Here is a 13,570-nt window from a genome sequence, read left to right as displayed (position 1 = left end):
ATGAACCCCAATCACCTGATCAGAGGGGTTTCTGTATGATATTTGACCAAAATTTGGCGCGGACAATATTTTTACGAAAACAATTTTTACCTATTTTACCATCTCACCCCATGACCCCACCTTCCAATCCAGAGGGAAAACTAGAACTGATCTTTTTTCAATCATCCCATACCACATAATATGATACTAGGTAACAACATAAATCTACCTACCTCTATAGGTAGCTACCTATGTACTAAATGTAATTGAATACAAATATTCTCAGGGTTTTTTTATCTTCATATTTGGTTACCTATTCTAATAGTTGTATACAATAGGTACGCTAATGATAACCATAAAAGTTACGTATTTACACTAACTGTTTTGTACCTAACCTCATAATACTCGTATGATTTGTAATTCGAGGTATTACTTCAAGAATCTAATAGGTTGTGGGTATTATATTGTTAATTTGCAAGAAATAAGACTATAAACGGGGGGTCAGGAATAAATGGTTTCTAAGAGCGCAAGAGCTAAGCTTTTAGATGTTTTTTCTAACTTTCTAACTTGCTTGGTAATTATTTTTGTGAACTTGTGATGAATGTCTTAAAGCTTAGTTTTATAATCTACACAAAGAGCTCGGGACAAAATCGTCATCGCAACGTCGTTAAGCAACTGTTTCGAATAAACCATGTTGGCAACCATTTATTGTTGACCCCCGGTTAATAGTTAGTTATACTGGGCATTTTCCGCAAGTCGACAACGATTGTGCCTATTTTGCGTGAAGACGAGGTAGCACTACTCTAGCCACCCCAGCTCCTCCATGAAACCTAGCAGTGTCTTCAGGTTGCTAACTGCCTCCTTCAGTGTGCACGGAGTCCCTAGGTATTGGCTCCTGTATACTTCTACCTGCTTACAGTGTAGGAGAATATTTTTTGCTGTTTCTTCTTCTTCTTCCCCGGTTAATAGGCATTTGTTGCAAATTAATTCTAGTATCTATCTTCGAATGAAGAATACCTCGCATTACAAATCAGCCTGTAGAATAGGTACCTGAAACAAGACTAAAGAAAAGAAAAATGTACTGATACAGTCAATAGTAGCGCATTAGACAACGCATCATAGTATCTGTCATTTTCTAATAGCTTCACAAAAATATATTTATCAAATACATCTACAACATATCTTCGTATTTCGTAGCTGAATCGTATTTCCTATACCTAAAACTGAATTGCATTTGCCAGTTATAAACACATTAATCAATCGTGTCTAGTCTAACATTGCAATGTTTCCGGTTTAAATGGAGCGGCCAAAATAATCCTAATTACATTAATTACATAAACGCACTTACGTAATCGTAACAAGCACGAAAGGTCAAGTTTAGAGTCTAGACCCAACCGATCACTACAGTTCGAAATGAGTACGAAGAAGCTCATGTTCCATTTTCACTGCACTTTCAGAGAAAACAATTTGGAAAAAAAATATAGGGGCTTTTCTTGTCATTAATATACTTTTAGCTAAAATTTCTATATTAATATCATTCTATAAAAAACCGGGCAAGTGCAAGTCGGACATGCGTTGCAAGGGTTCCGTACATTACAGAATTTTTAACAATTTATTTTATTATGTGAAACGTGAGTGAAATGTATTTAATACATCCGCAGGGGTCGGTTCAAAAACTAAGTAATTAAGTCCGACTTACGCTTGATTGCACATTTCTAATAGGTTTTCCTGTCATCTGTAGGTAAAGACCTATTTTGTGTATTTTTTTTTCAAAATTCTTGACCTAAGTAGTTTCGGAGATAAAGGGGGGGAATCAAATGGTAAATTTTTGCTTATTTTCTTAAATTACTTCTAAACTATTTATCTTAGAATTATAAAAAAAAAAAATGAGATTCTCACAATGAGCTCTTTCATTTAATATAGGTATAACACGATATAGTTTGCAAAACTATTTTTTTTAATTGTCTCATTTACCCCCAAAAGTGCCCCCTATGTTTAAAATTCATTTATTTACATTACATGTCCGTCTTCGGGTACTTACATAAGTTACATATGTGTACCAAATTTCAACTTAATTGGTTCAGTTTCAGAGAAAATAGGCTGTGACAGACGGACAGCCAGATGCACGAGTGATCACATAAGAATTCAGTTTTTTCCTTTTGAGGTACGGAATCCTAAAAATTAGGGAATCCGTAGTCGGCTGGTTGTGAGGTAGTGACACTAAGTTTATTTTTTTTCCATGTAGCCATTAGCTTTATTAAAAAATGTTTAATGTTTCAAAATGTCTTAAAAATCTGTTCATTCATTGATTTTAATATAAAGAAAAGATGTCATCAACGTTAATTTAAATGAACACGTCATGAAATGCGTTACGGGTTACGGATACTTTTAACCTGCCTTACTAACATAACTAACATTGCACAAGTTTTACCATTCTAAACATCAACCCTTTGTTTGCACAAGAATAACAATTGCAAGTATCTGTTTAAATGAATCCCTATCTAAGTAGGACCCATTAGTTATTGTCTCAGAGAACACTGATCCTGTAAGAACACAAATGGTTAAACGACGTGTTCTTGATCTTAAATATTTAGAAAATAATTTCTACATATAAAAGTAGGTACCTCTAAAGTTCGTGAATATAAAATATAATGAGCTGGTATTACACCTAGTAATTGTTATTTTTTATAAAACACTGATTTCAACTTTCACAACTTTTACTCATTATTATTTACGAAAACGGGACTTAATCGCGTTAGTATTACGCATACGCGATTAAGTCCCGTTTTAGTCAATAATATTTTTTGTAAATAGGTACCTAATATGCGATGCGATTCAGTGCAAATAAACTTTGTGATACATTGCAATTTTTAAAAATTTTCCAAAACTTCGAATTTCATAATTATAAGTTCTAGGCAATCCATTAATAACTTTATTCAAAACGTAGAACTAAATCCTCCTCCGTCCTCATAAACATTTCTCAGAAAAAGTAAGATTGCTTTTTAATATTCAATAAAAAAAAACTATAAGAATTTGTTTGTTTAGAGAAGCAAATAAGCTAGTGCGTATTATTTTGCACAACATCAATAACATTAAACATATTATACCATTGTCTCTACGTCATTGTTTTCATTTTTGTGGTTTAATTTCAGATGATACCTACATTACGCGACCGCGTAGAAGTTGTACTTTCAACACACAACACACAAACAACTTTCAACCACATTTTAATCTGCTTTCGGGGTTGAATTTTCATTTTTTAGTAAAGCTCTACAACATTTTTATAATCTATGTTTCCTAACTTCAATAGCATAGACAATTTTAGGCTGTGCGTTGTCTTTCAGTATTTATGTTACGCTACTATCTTACGAGTATAAATTATTTTATTTCGCAGAAATACGAACAAAGGTCTACTTATTTTATGCGACATGAAGGAGTGCTGTTTAGAAAACAGTATTACATATAACAAGAATTTTAAATGATCAGTGATGAGTGGTGGTTAAGTTTTAAGGTATTCATTTTATCATCCCTGCTTTGTGTGTATTATGTATTTTGATTAATAAATGACCTTTAATGATCAGTGAATTGTGTTCTTGACGGTATACCTACTCGTAGTCAACAAACCAACTGCGAATGAACCCTAGATTGTAAATAAAACTAAACATAATACCTTGCCGAAATTCGTCTCAATTACTCTCTTTGAAAGATTGAACATAGATTGAGTAGATAATCTTAACTTAAAATAAGTTAACCTTCTGCTACAATCCAACCGCCTCATTTGGGTCGGACATTTCACCCTTTGCATTGATTAGTTTGTTTGCTTTTCTCCTATATAATATCAAGAAGACTGGTAAATTGACAATAGGTACCAAAAAGTGATATGACGTAAGGTTTGCAGATACACTAGAGTTAGATCAAGAAAAGTCTGCAACGATTTTGATAGCACACGCAGTGCAAGTGTTATTTTAAACGTCAAACTTCTATGAAATTGTGACGTAATAGCACTTGCACTGCGTAGGCTATCAAAATCGTTGCAGACTTTTCTTGGTCTAAATCTACTCACATTGCTGAGAAGTTTAATCCTGTCACTTTCCATATCATTTATTTTTCATAAAGATTCAGAATAAATAATTGTCAATGACAATATAATTTATTTAATATGTTTTGTAAAAAAATTATGAAGACGGGTTTTAGGTGTGTTATCTTTACCTAATTAACTTAATGCCAAAATTATACAGTGTTAATAAATTTTGCGATGATTTGTACTTAACTAACTGATTAAATCATTTTTAACTGTATTTTTTAATAAATAAACCATCATGTTTTTCCAAAGATAGTAACAAATTTATTAGATTTACTACCTACTCATAAAATAACCTGATATGTATATTTTTATAATTAATCAGACAGTTTGCGGAACACATTTGTTACCGAGCTCAGCGGCCTGATTCGATTTTTCTTTTCGATAGCGAGTGACATCATAAATGTTGATATGATGTTGCTATATTTGGAAGTTTTCCATAAAATATGTCAGTATCTAAATACGTCATTTGACACATGACTTGTTAAGTTGTTATATTTAAATTTACCTGATAATAACTTCACTTCTCATAAAAATAGTGAAAAGGTCATTGTCGCTATGTCACGAGATGTCATTAAAACAAGTCAAATAGTGTATACGTTTTATGAGCATATTTTATCTATATTTTGTAATAGATGTATTGCTTGTAGGTTATTAGTTGTCCAAAAAGTTGGTCAAAGTTAAGCGTTTCTGCAAAAAATTATACGAGTATTGACCGCTTAACCGACTTTGGATGATATTCTGTTTTTAAGTTTACAATTTACGATTTTTAGAGACTTTCTCAGCGAACTTTGTAGCAGGCATGGAGGATTATTAAAAAGGTTTATAGATATTCATTACCATTGTGATGCCAATTCAATTTCAATACCAATGCGCAGATACTTTTGTAACACATCTTACCGCGACTTGCGCGAGGACAAATCGATGCAACTTGTATATGAAATCATATTAATCGCGGCAATATGTGCTGGTCATGCTGATGGTACACATATTAACAATCGTTTATGCAATTTGTTTTTGATACCTATTTGCTGCGTCAAATGGACGATTTTCTAATAAGTCTACCGATCGATTTCCGGGTAAATTAATCAACCGTAACATTAATAAACAATGTAATGAGCTACCGAATGTAATATTGCATCGAAATTCAGAATAAATACGCATCGGATTAAAAATAATAAGTAATTGTAAATGTTAAGTATGATGTGCGAATTGTCACACCAACGGCACGAGTTATTTGCTTAGAGGAATCCCAAAAAACATGAGTAGGTATATTTGTTAATATATTGGTTAACAGTTTTCATTTGAACCTATGCTGTTGTGAGCCTGTTAAATAAAAATTCAATAAACACTACAATCGCCATCAGAATGTCGGAGCGCCTAAGATGCTCACAGATAGGTATCTGAACATAACACTTTAAACTCTCGCGTTTTGTACACATATTTAATTACACAAACGGGTCTACCGCGATATAATTTCATTGTTTTTACCTTTAATTCCGACGTTTCAGCTGAGTTGCACCAGCTGTGGTCACGGAAAGACTGACGTCCCAACAAATGTCAACGGAGATATTAATAAAACACCACTAAACTACCCGAAATTAGTTTATAAAAATGTTCGGGGTAGACAAAGAAATTGCAGCTACCCGTTAAAGTTTAATGTTTATTGTCCACGGCACGGCGGCACGGCGGGTTGAAATTATATCGCGGTAGACCCGTTTGTGTAATTAAATATAGGTATCTGAACATGCTCTTTACAGCCCGATTCGAACCTTAAGATACGTCAAATATTACGTCCAGATACGATATGGATTAAATAAGTATGTCAGTGTCTAAAGTCACGTTTCTCCAAACAAACACGTCACTTTTGTCACTGACATATCTAATTCATGTCGTATCTAGTCGTAATATTTGACGTATCTTAAAGTTCGAATCGGGGCCGTTAATGTTTTGATAACACATGCTTTGTTCAGATATTTGTGAACGCCTAGTTCGCTCCGATATATCCGATTGATAAGCGTTTGAACGATGTTCATAACGTAAATATCAAACTAACTAATATAAATATATGCGAAATAAGACCTTGGGGTGCGTTGATAAGACTCTAAATAGGAGGAGAAGTAAATGCGGCTCAGGCGCAGGTGTTTGTAGTGAAATCTCAAACGGCGTGCGCGAGGCTCCTTTGATGGAAACTTCCATCGAGTATTTACAGATCCTCATTATAATTATAATCGGAACACGCAGAAATGAACCATTAGTTCAATTAGTTGGACACCTGAAAAAACTTGAACATACTTAGGTACATTTTGATACCTAAATTGACATTTTGTTTTGGTTATGATTTGTCAGCTGTCAAGAGTGACATTTCTGATTGAAGACAATAACCTATTTACGAGACGTAGTTGTCTCACCATAACCATTTATAAATATTGATAATTGACGATCCGTGGAAATCACAACTAAAGTCCTAAACTTGTTCCGAGAAGGAATCTTATGTAAATACTCAGTATATGGTGGTTGTTTTTAAATCCTCTTCTATGTCCTATTTACTGAGTGAATGACTTGTAACTGCGGTTAACTTAGTTTGTCGAATAAACATGATTATTTTTATAGAAAAAAGTTATTAACGTAGACACGTACCTAAAGTCTTTATAGCCGGCTAACCAAACTGCAAAGCAGTGTTGGCCGTAATGGTTAATTCTAATTAACAATTAATCAATTGCATTAACCATTAATTCCGCAATTAATCAATTGCATTACGCATCAATATAATTAAAATTAGTTAGAATTGAAGTTTGAGACGTTTAATTACATTGATTGTCAATCTGCATTAACGTTTAATGGAATTAAATAATTTATTTCATAAACTAATAATTAATGTTACTTTTGCTTGGAACTATTAAAATTATAAATAAAAATAACCATTAATACAAGCTTCAGTGAATTATCAGATCGTGATACATATTTTAACATGAGACTCTACACTATATGTTTCTATACACTCATTATAGGTGTATTCCTATTTGTCGCTGCCATATGTGAGTTGGAGACAAATGGGAAACGGGCACAAATGGGATTTATATGCAGAACCTATTCCATCTGTTCCAGGTGGGAACAAATGGGAAAACATCAGAAAATGATGTGTTCCCATTTGTCCCCACCTTATTGGTGTGGAGACAAATGGGAAACGGGGACAAATGGGATTTATATGCAGCGTCTATTCCATCTGTTCCAGGTGGGAAAAAATGGGAAAACATGGGAAAATGATGTGTTCACATTTGTCTCCACACCAATAAGGTGGGGACAAATGGGAATGTTTTATACGAATGAATATGAACGGCGGGAAACAAAAGGGATACGCCCGATATTAGTGTTCCCGTTTGTCTCCGCTCCAATGAGATGGGGAAAAATGGAAATATTTATGTGCAGCTTCTTTTCCCATATGTTTCTATACACTCATTATAGGTGTATTCCTATTTGTCCCTGCCATATGTGAGTTGGAGATAAATGGGAAACGGGGACAAATGGGATTTATATGCAGAGCCTATTCCATCTGTTCCAGGTGGGAACAAATGAGAAAACATCGCAAAATGAAGTGTTCCCATTTGTCCCCACCTTATTAGTGTGGAGACAAATGGGAAACGGGGACAAATGGGATTTATATGCAGCGTCTATTCCATCTGTTCCAGGTGGGAAAAAATGGGAAAATGATGTGTTCCCATTTGTCCCTTCTCTCATGTATCGCGTAGGACACGTGGATAGGGGATAAGTGGGAATACGCCAACAATGCACCCATTATAACCAATAATGAGTGTATTCCCATTTGTCCCCTCGGGGAACATATAGGAAAAGACTGCATATAAATATTTCCCGTGTGTCCCCACCTTATTGGTGTGGAGACAAATGTGAACATATCATTTTCCCATGTTTTCCCATTTTTTCCCACCTGGAACAGATGGAATAGACGCTGCATATAAATCCCATTTACTCCGTTTCCCATTTGTCTCCACACCAATAAGGTGGGAACAAATAGGAACACATCATTTTCTGATGTTTTCCCATTTGTTCCCACCTGGAACAGATGGAAGAGGCTCTGCATATAAATCCCATTTGTCCCCGTTTCCCATTTGTCTCCACACCAATACGTTGGGGACAAATGGGAACACTTCATTTTCCGATGTTTTCTCATTTGTTCCCACCTGGAACAGATGGAATAGGCTCTGCATATAAATCCCATTTGTCCCCGTTTCCCATTTGTCTCCAACTCACATATGGCAGGGACAAATAGGAATACACCTATAATGAGTGTATAGAAACATATGGGAAAAGAAGCTGCACAGAAATATTTCCATTTTTCCCCATCTCATTGGAGCGGAGACAAATGGGAACACTAATATCGGGTGTATCCCTTTTGTTCCCCGCCGTTCATATTCATTCACATAAAACATTCCCATTTATCCCCACCTTATTGGTGTGGAGACAAATGTGAACACATCATTTTCCCATGTTTTCCCATTTTTTCCCACCTGGAACAGATGGAATAGACGCTGCAAATAAATCCCATTTACCCCGTTTCCCATTTGTCTCCACACCAATAAGGTGGGAACAAATAGGAACACATCATTTTCTGATGTTTTCCCATTTGTTCCCACCTGGAACAGATGGAATAGGCTCTGTATATAAATCCCATTTGTCCCCGTTTCCCATTTGTCTCCACACCAATAAGGTGGGGACAAATGGGAACACTTCATTTTCCGATGTTTTCTCATTTGTTCCCACCTGGAACAGATGGAATAGGCTCTGCATATAAATCCCATTTGTCCCCGTTTCCCATTTGTCTCCAACTCACATATGGCAGGGACAAATAGGAATACACCTATAATGAGTGTATAGAAACATATGGGAAAAGAAGCTGCACAGAAATATTTCCATTTTTCCCCATCTCATTGGAGCGGAGACAAATGGGAACACTAATATCGGGTGTATCCCATTTGTTCCCCGCCGTTCATATTCATTCACATAAAACATTCCCATTTGTCCCAGCTTCATGCATGGCGTAGGTCACGCGAATCGGGGACAAATGGGAATACACCAATAAGCACCCATTATTACCAATAATTACCAATAATGGGTGAATTCCCATTTGTCTTCGCGGGGAACATATGGGAAAACCCTGCATAAAAATACAGAGACAAAAATTACGATGTTTATTCTTGTTAATTGTTAATTATCAATCACATTTTTAATTTTCATTCAAAATTGATTTAATTTTTAATGGTTTGTAAAGCAATAACCATTAATTCTTTTTAATTGTTAGTGGTTCGAAATAAATTAATATTAATGCAAATTGATGATCAATGCAATTGATAATTAATTTCCCTTCAATGGTTAATGGTTAATGGCAATTAACCTTTTCAATGGTTAATTTTTAATGGTCAATTGCATTAACGTTCGGCCAACACTGCTGCAAAGTCGCTTTAGGTACCGTAAACCGGGGTGAATAGGGATGGCTGGGCTCCCCAGCCTGGGGTTAATAGGGACTAAATATAAAATGTGATTTACCTGACAATTTATTAAAAAAAATACCCACACAAATTGTATCATTTGATTCAAAATTAATAGTAGATTTTAGATGTTACAATTTGTGTGGGTACTATTTAAGAAATTGTCAGGTAAATTAATTTTTAAGTGTTGTGCCTATTCACCCAGGCATCCCTATTCACCCCGGTTGACGGTATTATAAAACAAAGCACATTGATGTCAAAACCGGATTCGGGCATTTAATTCGGTGTTGATTTGATTGAGTGTCAGAGCGCCAAAATTTTAGCTAAATGGAAACTGGGTCAAATTCGACTACCAAACATTCAGTTTTTGAAATAGCGCACTCTCTGTATCTAAGTAGTGCCGGAGGTAGAGTCAGACCAAGCTAAGTTGGCAGCGATTTTGGTAGCCCAGACGGTGCAAGTGTAAACGTCAAAATTTCATAGAAGTTTGACGTTTAAAATAACGCTTGCAGCGTCTGGGCCTGGGCTATTGGTGTCAACTTAGCCTGGGCACGCCCGCCTGGGGCTTGGGGTGACTCTAGAGTGGTTAGAGTGGTGGCTAGAGTGGTTGTAATTAAATCCCAATAAGACATTATCACTTTCATAAATACAAATTGCTTCTTGCCAAGTGTTTAAGAATAAATCCTGGGTCCAAGCCAAGATGACAATTGTACATCAACAAGACAATTGTATATCAACAAAAGCCGATCGGAAACATCAACAAAAGCCGATCGAAAAGTAAAGTAAGTCCCCAGGTAAACGCATCTCATTAACACGGATTTTAGTGTTAGTCATTAGTGTCATTACATAGCATTACCTAACAGTTAACCTTGAACAATACAAAACTTCAACAGGCTTTCTCTGCGTAAAAACAACACAAAAGATGCTGGCTAATTGTTGTTTGTTGTGGACGTTTGGCTTAACTCGGCTAAAAGATAGATGTTTTGGTAATCTGCCGGGCAATGTCACGACTCGCAGCCACAGCAACCTTGCGTGGTAAGTACTTGCTGAAAGGAAATCGAGAGACAATGCGAAGTCTTTGCTGGGCTATTTGATCATTGTTGCCACATTTATGTTGCAACGTATCTAATAATTGCCTTAATTCAGTACTGACTCGATCGCGCAAATACGGCTAAAACACTGTAGCTATGTTTTTGCGTTATAGTTCTTTTTTTTTAGCATTAGAAAGAACTTGAAAGAAGGTAAGCGATCTTGACATGTCTTTTAATTGAAAAACGCTTTTTAAAAATCAGTAACTATTACTTATGAAAGCAGAAGAATATAAATGATCGTATTAGATTCATAATTGTTACATATTTGCCGTAACTTATTTTTAAAATGTGTTTTTCAATTAAAAGACACATCAAGATTGTTTACCTTATTTCTAATGCTAAAAAAAACGAACTATAGGTAGTTTTTCCTATTACGGCCGTAATAGGGTAACTACCCGGGTACCTAGATGGTAACAACTCCGTTAAGCAGGGCTGGTCTAAGAACTATGAATAGATTTAATTTTATTATAAGGAAATTATTTTGCATAGATACAGAATTATAGAGATATCAGAAATTCAGTACAATGTATTATAGGTACCTATTAAATGTAAAATCAATTAAAATTAACACCTCCGGATTGAAAGTCACACGCTCTTACCGCTAGGCAACCAGGCTCCTTTTTGCAAAAGATTAAGATCAAAAAGATAAAAAATACTCAATTTCATCAAAAAGTAATCGCATCAACATTGTTAAATAAGTTATGATTTTGATACATTTGCGATAAAATTTCGCAATAAATCCATGACACGCTATGATATAGGTAAAGGTCTTTTTTACATTGATTTAAACATTATGCCCCACTTTCTATCATTATTATACCTCCCCTCCTCCTCTCATGGAAATGACTAGCTAGGTCAGTTATTATTCTTTTCCATTAGTAGGTATAACTGGTTGCAAAATTGAAGAAAAACTTTAGCAAAAAAAACCGGGCAAGTGCGAGTCGGACTCGCGCACGAAGGGTTCCGTACCATAATGCAAAAAAAAAACAAAAAAAAAAGCAAAAAAAACGGTCACCCATCCAAGTACTGACCACTCCCGACGTTGCTTAACTTTGGTCAAAAATCACGTTTGTTGTATGGGAGCCCCATTTAAATCTTTATTTTATTCTGTTTTTAGTATTTGTTGTTATAGCGGCAACAGAAATACATCATCTGTGAAAATTTCAACTGTCTAGCTATCACGGTTCGTGAGATACAGCCTGGTGACAGACGGACGGACGGACGGACGGACGGACAGCGAAGTCTTAGTAATAGGGTCCCGTTTTACCCTTTGGGTACGGAACCCTAAAAACGGATATTTGCAGTTATTAATTAGGTATCGTGCCGATTGTTTTTAGTGTTCCGTACAAAACTTTATTCACGGATAACTTTTATAATTTGTAAAATTTCTGAACAGATGAACAAGTAATTAACACGAGCTGTGTGCGACTTGATCCCTGACATTGGTGGGGGTTAGGTACCTACAGTGGAATCACGTGAACACTTTTGTGCCACTTCTCAAAAAATGCCCATATCACTGTTACAAACTACCCTTTACCAGGCTCACTTCGCGATTTCGTCGCTTTGCTACAGGTAGCTAAAAGTACATCCGTTTCACACCAATTTTCAGTGGCGGATTTCCCATAAGGCACAGTAGGCCCGGGCCTAGGGCGGCGAGATATTAGGGGCGGCAAATTCTGACAAAAATTCGCTGATGATAACAAGAAATACCTAACTCAAAATTAGGCCAGGCAACGAATTCTCAAAAAAAGGCATAGAGGGAATTGCTTGGAACACAATTTTTGACTTCGTAACTTTGTTTGGACTAGTTAGAGAGGTGAACATATCAAAAGTCCCCGGCAGTAGCCCTAAGTCCCATTTTTCGATTTTTCACTTATATCTCGGAAACTATGCGTTCTTACGGCATGATCATTATACATAATCGAAGCTAATTAAATTTGCTCCAAGTTTTACTCAGTCAAGTTTTTCGATATCTTGGTGATTTCGCAGTTTCGGTCGCGCCAAGATGGCTGAAAAGCATCAGCTGATCGAGTTTAACTGTCATTTATCTACAGGGCTCCCCACACTTGTGCGCGAATCGCGGCGCGAAGATTGTTTACGCCTTCGCGTCTTGTTCCCCGTTTTTAGTCGGTTTTTCGGCCTGCGTCAATGGAGCAAGTCAGAATAGTGTGTAACGTGGAGTTTTGCTAGTCGAGCGAACGCGCGAAGGCGTGAACAATCTGCGAAATCGACGCAACACTCGCGTTCGCGGCTTCGCGCCGCGATTCGCGCACGAGTCTCGAGGGCCCTGTAGATAAATTATAGTTAAACTCGATCAGCTAATGCTTTTCAGCCATCTTGGCGCGAACTAAACTGCGAAATCACCGTGAAGTTTGCGAGTGTGGAGTCATACGTCAAAGTTGAAAGGACATTTTACTCTTTAAATATGATTAGTAATAAATAAAACTACCCAATAAACTGTTAAAATCTTTCGGGTTCCTTTCCTCGTGAGCACCGTGAATATTATTGTAGGAAATGTAATGCAAAATTACAGACGTTCAAGAGCGGATATCTCAAAAACTAAACAAGCTACTTACCGGTCGAAAAACTCGACTGTATCAAACTTGTAGCAAATTTAATCAGCTTTCATTTTGTATAATGATCATGTCACAAGGACGCATAGTTTCTAAGATATTATAAGCGAAAAACCGAAAAATGGGACCTTCAAACCCCCTACCCCCGCCCGCTCAAGGGCCTACGAGTCCAAACAAAGTTACTAAGTTAAAAATGCGTCCCAAGCATTTCCCTCTATACCTCTATATCTCTATACCTTTTTGTTGCCTGACCTAAATGTAGTCAATATGATGGGTGCTGATGCTGAGAAAGGGGGGCGGCTACAGGGCCTGGGGCCTAGGGCGGCAAAGACTGCAAATCCG

Source organism: Cydia splendana, chromosome 6 (genome assembly GCF_910591565.1).
Source record: "Cydia splendana chromosome 6, ilCydSple1.2, whole genome shotgun sequence".
Taxonomy (NCBI): domain Eukaryota; kingdom Metazoa; phylum Arthropoda; class Insecta; order Lepidoptera; family Tortricidae; genus Cydia; species Cydia splendana.
The sequence above is the reverse complement of the archived record's forward strand: the minus strand, read 5'-3'. Positions refer to the sequence as shown.